General features: G+C 35.7%; 1 long non-coding RNA gene across 1 annotated transcript; it reads left to right on the forward strand.

The window, feature by feature from the left end:
- Positions 1-4,698: 4,698 nt before the first annotated feature.
- On the forward strand, positions 4,699-6,943 carry LOC141634371 (uncharacterized). The gene is made up of 2 exons (XR_012539098.1): positions 4,699-4,931; positions 6,544-6,943. It is a non-coding gene; the product is annotated as an uncharacterized LOC141634371 (long non-coding RNA).
- Positions 6,944-7,833: the final 890 nt, after the last annotated feature.

Genomic DNA, 7,833 nt, shown 5'->3' on the forward strand with positions numbered 1-7,833 from the left:
GCCCATAACCATCAAAACCACTCGATCGAGTGGATTAAAACCACTCGATCGACCAAATCCTCAGCCAAATCTACTCGATCGACCAGAAAGTCACTCGATCGAGTAGATGGCCTTTCTGCAAGCTAAGGGTCGAGTACAAAAGTGCTCGATCGACCATCTTGGGGTGTAGAAACCACTCGATCGAGTGGAAAAACTGCTCAATCGAGTGCTTCATCTTCATTTCAGCTCAAGTCCGCCACCGAATGCCTCGTAATACGTAGAGGTGGCAATCGGGTCAGTCGGGTCGGGTTTGGGTCGGGTCATATCGGGTTCGGGTCATATCGGGTCAGCATATCCTTACGGGTCGAGTCGGGTCGGGTTCAGGTCGTTATCGGGTCGGGTCATTTCGGGTCGAATGATGTATCGGGTCGGGTCGGGTTTGGGTCGGGTCATTATCGGGTCCGGTAAATTAATCGCATTACTATAATTTTTTACCATTAAATTTATTTTTTAACCTATTATTTGGTTTAAATAATTCATTATTAAGTCAAATATATCAATCTAAACACAAAATCACTTTCATTTTGATCAAAATTAAGCTTAATAATTATCGGGTTATCAATTTAATCGGGTCAGTATCGGGTCGGGTCAATATCGGGTCGAGTCTGGTTCGGGTTCGGGTCACTGATAATCGGGTCGTGTCGGGTTACGGGTCGTCATCGGGTCGGGTTGGGTCGGTTTCGGGTCACAATATTTTCGGGTTCGGGTCGGGTCGGGTTTGCTCGGGTTCGGGTCGGGTCACTCGGGTCGGGTCAGACTTGCCAGCTCTAGTAATACGTGCCACGACGCTTCCAAATGCAGTATCTCACTCTGGAATAATCCCGTCTCCTCTAAATGCATGCAAAAAGGACGAAAAAGGGTACGATTCCACTACTTTCGCGTTCATTTCTACAAAATGGACAAAACGAACCAAAGTAGCCAATTCGGGGCAAAATACCATAAAAACAGTATGAAAATGCATAGAAATACGTGCTGAAATAGGCTAAAAAGACTATACATTAGGCACGTATCACAAGTTACATTAATAGGTCATTAAATCTCAATCCTAACCCATTAATTTCGTGTCGTGTTTTCGTGTCATGTCATATTGGAAAATATAAACTTGGGATTAATTTAGTAAATAGATTATTCATGTCGGGTTCGCGTGTAGAGTGCTGAACCCAAACCTAGCCAATTAAATCTCGTGTCGTGTTCTTGTCGACCCACTTACATAAATGGGCCGTTAAATGTCAACCCAAACCCGTTAAATTCGTATCGGATTCTTGTCGTGTTTTCGTGTCGTGTAATTGTTTGTCGGCTCTAATGTTGTGCCATAACAATAAACAAGAGTTAGGAATAGTCACTAAATCAGGTTGAAATTTACCTACCGAAACCAATTTTTATTAATGGTAAGCTTTATGTAGTTTAAGATTCTACATCGATGATAGAGACCAAATGTATCAAGGCCACAAAGACATTGTTTACAAAGAAGTTTTCATAATTTACCAAATTAAGATGAATTATTATATATTTTGCATGGATTTTTGAAGGATAAGTAGTCAAAGACTATTTCGGTAAAAAATAGATGGCGCTAAGAAAATAATAACGGTAACTCTATAGTCCAACTATATCTCTGAAAGTTAGTATACAACTGATATAGTTAAATACCAAATGCCACAATGCTTTCGTTGCGTTTTTTGTTATAGGAACTGATGATTAATCTGTCCTCATCTAAATCAATCCCCGAATTTTTGTTTGCTTCCATTTTTAGCATAGTTTTACTTTTTGTTAAATTTAATAATTTTCTATTACTAGACCATGGTAACGTAAAATAACATTTTCAGCGGTGCCATAAAAAATATACTACTAACTGACATTATTATACTAACTTGGTAACCCAACTATTTTAAAAAAAAGAGAGATAAACTACTAACTGATGTTGTCACAGACTCACAGATAATACTACTAAGTGCTCGTGCATTTTATGTAATATAATCGGAGATATTGCGAGATGCCTATAAGAAGCAAATACTCTTAATTGTAAATAGTCAAGGTAAAATTATGCTGTAAGAGATCTAACATTTTCTCTCAACGCAATAAATATATATAATTATGATACATGTTTTTTGTAACATCATTCAGTTTTACGTAGTTATAAAATAATTTGCAAAACTCATAAAGATATAACTCTGTTATTAAGGGTTTATATTGGTGAGCTTCACCATGTTTATAGAGAAAGCGTTTTGTATTTAATTAAAAACCTGTTGTGCCTGTAACAATGAAAAAGCTAGCGACATATTATAACTATGTCACTTGATGTTATACTAATTGCTGACAAAACTTTTATGCTAAAAGTACCAATTAATGATTCATCGGTTATCATCTATACCAATCATGAATTTTTTTTTTCATCAATGACAACATAGTAGGAGTTTTTTAATCAACTTAAGAATGTATTTTTACAGATAATCCTAATGGAGCCCCGTGCACCGCACGGACTTTCCAACTAGTGATAATAATAAACGTGGAAGTCAATACTATTTATATAGGTTAGTTGTGTTTCCATCCTAGTTAAATTCTAGTACCCTCAAACTCTTCTCTTCATTTATTTTTTTCTGGCCAAGTGACCAAGTCCCACTAAGACTCAACTACATTTTGATTTTAAATGTTAGTTACAGATTTTAAGTATAATCTTAATCGTATAGCTATTTAATCTAATATATAGGTAGTCCATAAAAGGTGGATTCTCTATAATCGCTCGAAAAAAGTTTCATTTAATAATATAGATAGATAGATATTTCGGTACCTATCTCTAAAATTTGTTTTCTAACTATTTGACATGCTCATAGCTTTCTTAATGGCGCGGTTCACTTTCAAAAAAATTAGGGAAAATTCTAGTTGGCAGTTAGTAAGTTAGTAATAATATGGGAAATGAGCGATTGTGTTCAAAACTAATATGTGGAAATGAGTGTTGTATTATGATAGTTAAATTTTGGTAGATGAAGTGTGGTGGTATAATTCTTAGTAATGTGAGTTAAGCTTTAAGGACGAAGCTTTGTTTTAAGGAGGAAAGTTTGTAATACCCAGTTATTTTTCAATTTATTTATAGGACATTACTTTCTCATTCTTTATTAATTTTAAAATTAGATCGTAAATTATTAAGAAAAATAATTATTTATTATTTATTCAACAACTCTCTTATAGGACCGTCCTATAGCATAGGACTAGCCCAATAGAAGAAAAGCCCAAGCAAAAGCATTTAGATTTAAGTTTATGATTTTATTTTAATAACTATATACTCTCTCTGGCTTTTAATTTTCTTCCGTTTCTCTAATATATGTGAGGAGTATTATAATGAAATGAGAAGAAAACAGCAAGCCGGAGGGAGTACTTTATAATGAAAACTAACATATTTAAATATATAAGTTATTAATTTAAAATATCTGGTTATTAAAATAAAAGTATTATTTCATATTTTTATTAAGTAATTTTGTTGGGCCTTATGTTATTAAGTTAGTCTGACCTAAATATAGGTCTTATAGAATAATTTGTGTTATTTATCACGGTTATGAAAAATAAAGCTATTTTATTTTATACCTTTCGAAAATAAATTGATTTTAGATTATTCTAGAAGCGAAAGATGATTTCAAGCCCAAACTTTAGTCTTTGACAAAAATACAATTTATGAATTATGATTGGAGGGATAAAATACATAGAGTAAATTATAAATTACTCCCTTTTAAGTTGCACTTTTCTAAACTTACTCCCTTATAAGTTTTTTTTTTAAAATTACTCCCTTAAGTTGGTCTCAGGCCAAAAATTGCTATCAAGCTAGTTCTCAGGTGAAAAAAATAAGTAAATGGACAAAATTGCCCTTCAAAAAAATTAATCTCTTCACTCTTCCCCATCTCCTATATCCACCCTGCTGCCACCACACCATCGCACAACCGCCACCACCGCACCACCGTCACCCCAACAACCTCCAGACTCTCCGACGACCTCCCTCCCACTACCTGATGTACGACAACGCCCCCACCGCACGCATCACCATCCGCATTTCAATTTGCCGACCAACAAGCAACACCTTGCTCCACCACCTAACACACCGACGATTATCTCAACCAGCCCTATCGTACGTTGGCGTAAATTCAAAAAGCTAAATCTACAAAAAAAATGACGCATAAGGTAATATCTCCGACGACGTTGTCGGCAAAATTAAAGCCCGAAACTGGTTTCGTTGACATTTTCGTGGTTGAGTCACCGACGACGTCGCTTATCGGATGTGATCGCTATCGGCAAAAAACGCAAAGGGGTCGGGGCAATAACGGAGTGATAAGGGCGGATGGTGGGGTTCTCATGAGGAAGGAGAAGAGCGGGTGTTGTGGTGTTGGAGAGGAAGGAGGGGGTGGCGGGTGGTGGGGCAGTTGGGCAAGATGATAAGGAGGAAGAGGAGTGATTTTAACATAGGGTGAAGGAATCTTAGGGGCATTTTCGTCACAAATTTAGAGAAATTGACGGAAAATTTAAATAAAAACGGAAATACTCACCGGAGTTGAAATATGGTAGCAATTTTTGGCCTGAGGTCAACTTAAGAGAGTAATTTAAAAAAAATAACTTATAAGGGAGTAAGTTTAGAAAAGTGCAACTTAAAAGAGAGTAATTTATAATTTACTCAAATACATACTCCTATACTTGCCAAATTCCATACAGTTCCTCTCCTCCCTCATATACATCCCAAAACCCTTTTTATTTCTTTTCCCTTAATTGTTCGCCATCTGCCTTCCCTCTAATCTTTTCTCTTTGCTTCTTTTTCTGGCGTTTACAGTTTACATCAAGGCACGACGATGGTTTCTGGAGTCCGATCACAATCGTCGATCATCCATCTCTTTCTCTTGTTTCGTATTATATAAATTGTAAGTATTCACTCAACATAGTTTTCTCAGTTTTACAAATCGAGTTTCATTTTCTCTTTGAAAGGTAATACAATTTTATTGCTCCTATTATAAGCACCATTTGCAGGGCTATGTGCATACGATGTACGGAGTATCTATTTAGATTGAGGGGTAAATTTGATATAAAGACAGAGGATTTGATAACTATGATTAGTTATTAGTTATGGCTATAAGTACTATTCCCTCTGTCCCGGTCATTTGTTGTCCTTTTCTATATTGGGGGGTCTCAGTCATTTGTTGTCCTTTCTATTTTAAGAATAAACTTGAAGAGTAATTTGATCATTCTCATTCAATTTGTTCCACTTGTCATTTAGTTATTGGTCATCTACTCTTTCCTTGGTCTTTGTGCCAAAACGAAAGGACAACAATTGACCGGGACGGAGGGAGTATATTTTAGTGCTAAACGCTTTGATGGTGAGATGTTGATGTAGCTTAATTTATTCATCATGATTAAGTATGAGGAGTAGTAGAATGAGTAGATGGAAATTTCTTAATATGTTGTATTATTGTTAACAACTGGTGGTGAGAGTGCTTTCATATTGAACATGGTTTCATTCAATGATACATGAATTATTTATTGTATAGAATTTAAAATGGTGTTTAGATTTATATGGATGGGAGGGTTTTGGATTGTTGTATCATGATAATATATACTTAGGTTGGTTGGGGTTGTATTTAAATTAGCTGATTACTTGGGCAGTGATGAGTAGTTCGGAATTCTACTTGTCAAGTGTTCAGCAAGAACGCATAGAAAATAAAATGATATTGGGGTTATTTTCGATATTAAAAAATGTAGTAATCAATTAATTTCTATACTTGTAGCTTGTGCTTTCGAAATAAATAAATGTTTGGATTAAGCTAGTTTGGATTGACGGTCTTGAAAGGTAAGTACCCTTTTTAAATTAAGTAAGAGCATGTTGGGTTTAACATTTAAATAGTTTTTACATACTTTTGGTAATGATGAATTTCTACTAGCTTTTGTGAGTTTTTGAATATTTATTTATGTTACCATGGGTCATTCTTTGGAATTATTTGGCGCAAGCCGTCTTTGAGATTATGTAGCAGATTATGGGAGTTCTTCTGGTCTAGCAGTGTTAATTTATAATATTGTTTTATAAATTTGTCATTATTTCTTATTTTCTTAAAACTGACGTCCTTCTGTTTTGGGTCATTCCTCCTCTGAAACCTGTACCTATTTGTGAATTTGGGTACAGTTGATATGTATACTTGAGTTGTTGCATGGGTGCATAATGGATTTGGGGATAGTACGAGCGTGAAAGGATTTTGAATAAGGAACCCCGTCTTAATTTATTTATATTCTCTTATAACATTTATTGGTTTGGATCTTATTTGTTGTTTTGGATTTTGTAAGACTTAATGTCTTCTGGTGCAGTTTATAAAGCAGTTTATAACTTATAACTTATTATTTATTTTGATATTGTTTTCGGATATATACTTTGTTTTCAAATATTGTCTCTATATTTACCTTGCACTTGGCTTTATCCGCTAAGTGTGGAGGGACGGTTATGAATTTTTCATCTCTGGTTTATCTTCTTTGGTCGTGAAAATTCAGGGCTGTTAAAGTGTAAATTGTCAACTATTTCCGGGGTGGCCTGTGTTGATCCATATAATATTTCTGATCATATGGGGAGCAGTTTGAGTACAGGTTGATTTGGTGTTACGCGGTAGACGGGACGAGCCTCGGACGTGGAGTCGTGTAACATAGTCTCATGCTAGACGAGGTAGTGTCTGTAGAAAGGTTGTAGTAGTCATGACTTGTACTCTTTAATTACTCACTTATTCACCATGTAATTCATAAAATACTGTATTTATATAAGCGTTTCTAAGTTGTAATTCCGATTTCACTGCCTCGGGAAATCGAGACGGTAATATCTCCCGATTACCTTGACCGGGTAAGAAGGGGTGTTACAACATGTGGAACTTCTTTGATTCAAAATTTGTGGAACTTATCGTAATTAAATTAAAGAATTTATAATAAATAAAATTTTATTACTATTTATTTTTTTGGCAAAAAGTTATCATTTCATTTCAAAATATGAAACGAAATTACATTTGCAAAGACTAGCCACTAGTGTGCATCTTGTCTAAAAAACATCACAAATTCTTGTTTGTGACGGCACCTATCCGTCACAAACAAGAGACGGATACCATTTTACCTCACAAAGTACCCACTTTTTCTCTCTCTGCAACACTATTCATGGGTCTCTTTTCTCCACTAACCCATTTTGTTACCATTTTATCTCACAAAATATCCGTCACAAATGGTAACCCGTCACAAGGAAGACCAATTGAAAAAACATTGACAACTAAAATACTAGAAAGTGGCTCATGAACCTTTAGTAATCTAACCGAAACAAGAAGCTTTATCCTACCAATGATCTCCTTAGCATCAGTTTTCTGCTGACAGAAGATCCTGCAATTTTTCTTTCCCTCCAAATCTGATTCACAACAGTAGCAACAGAAACAAAAAAACCAGCTTGCTTTCCATGCCGACCTTCTATCTACAGGGGGCAGAAAGTCAAGATGTCATGCAAAGTATACCCAGTACTTGAAAACTTCATCCACTGCAAAATGGAGCTCCATATAAAAGCAGAACAAAGACAGGAGAAGAAAAGATGACTACGGCCCTCCTCATGAGTTTCACAAAGGCAACATCTATTTGCTAAGTGGAAGCCTCTCCTTTGAATGTTATCCTGAGTAACAAGCTGCCCTTGCACAGCTGTGGAGCAGGTTATTCTATGGCTAGGAACAATGGCAGGATAGGATAACCCCTTAGACCAATCACCAGTATCAGTTTGAGCTGGAATTTTGAGCCAGTAATCCAACTCTGTAATAAGATCTG

This window comes from Silene latifolia, chromosome Y, assembly GCF_048544455.1.
Source record: "Silene latifolia isolate original U9 population chromosome Y, ASM4854445v1, whole genome shotgun sequence".
Classification (NCBI taxonomy): Eukaryota; Viridiplantae; Streptophyta; class Magnoliopsida; order Caryophyllales; family Caryophyllaceae; genus Silene; species Silene latifolia.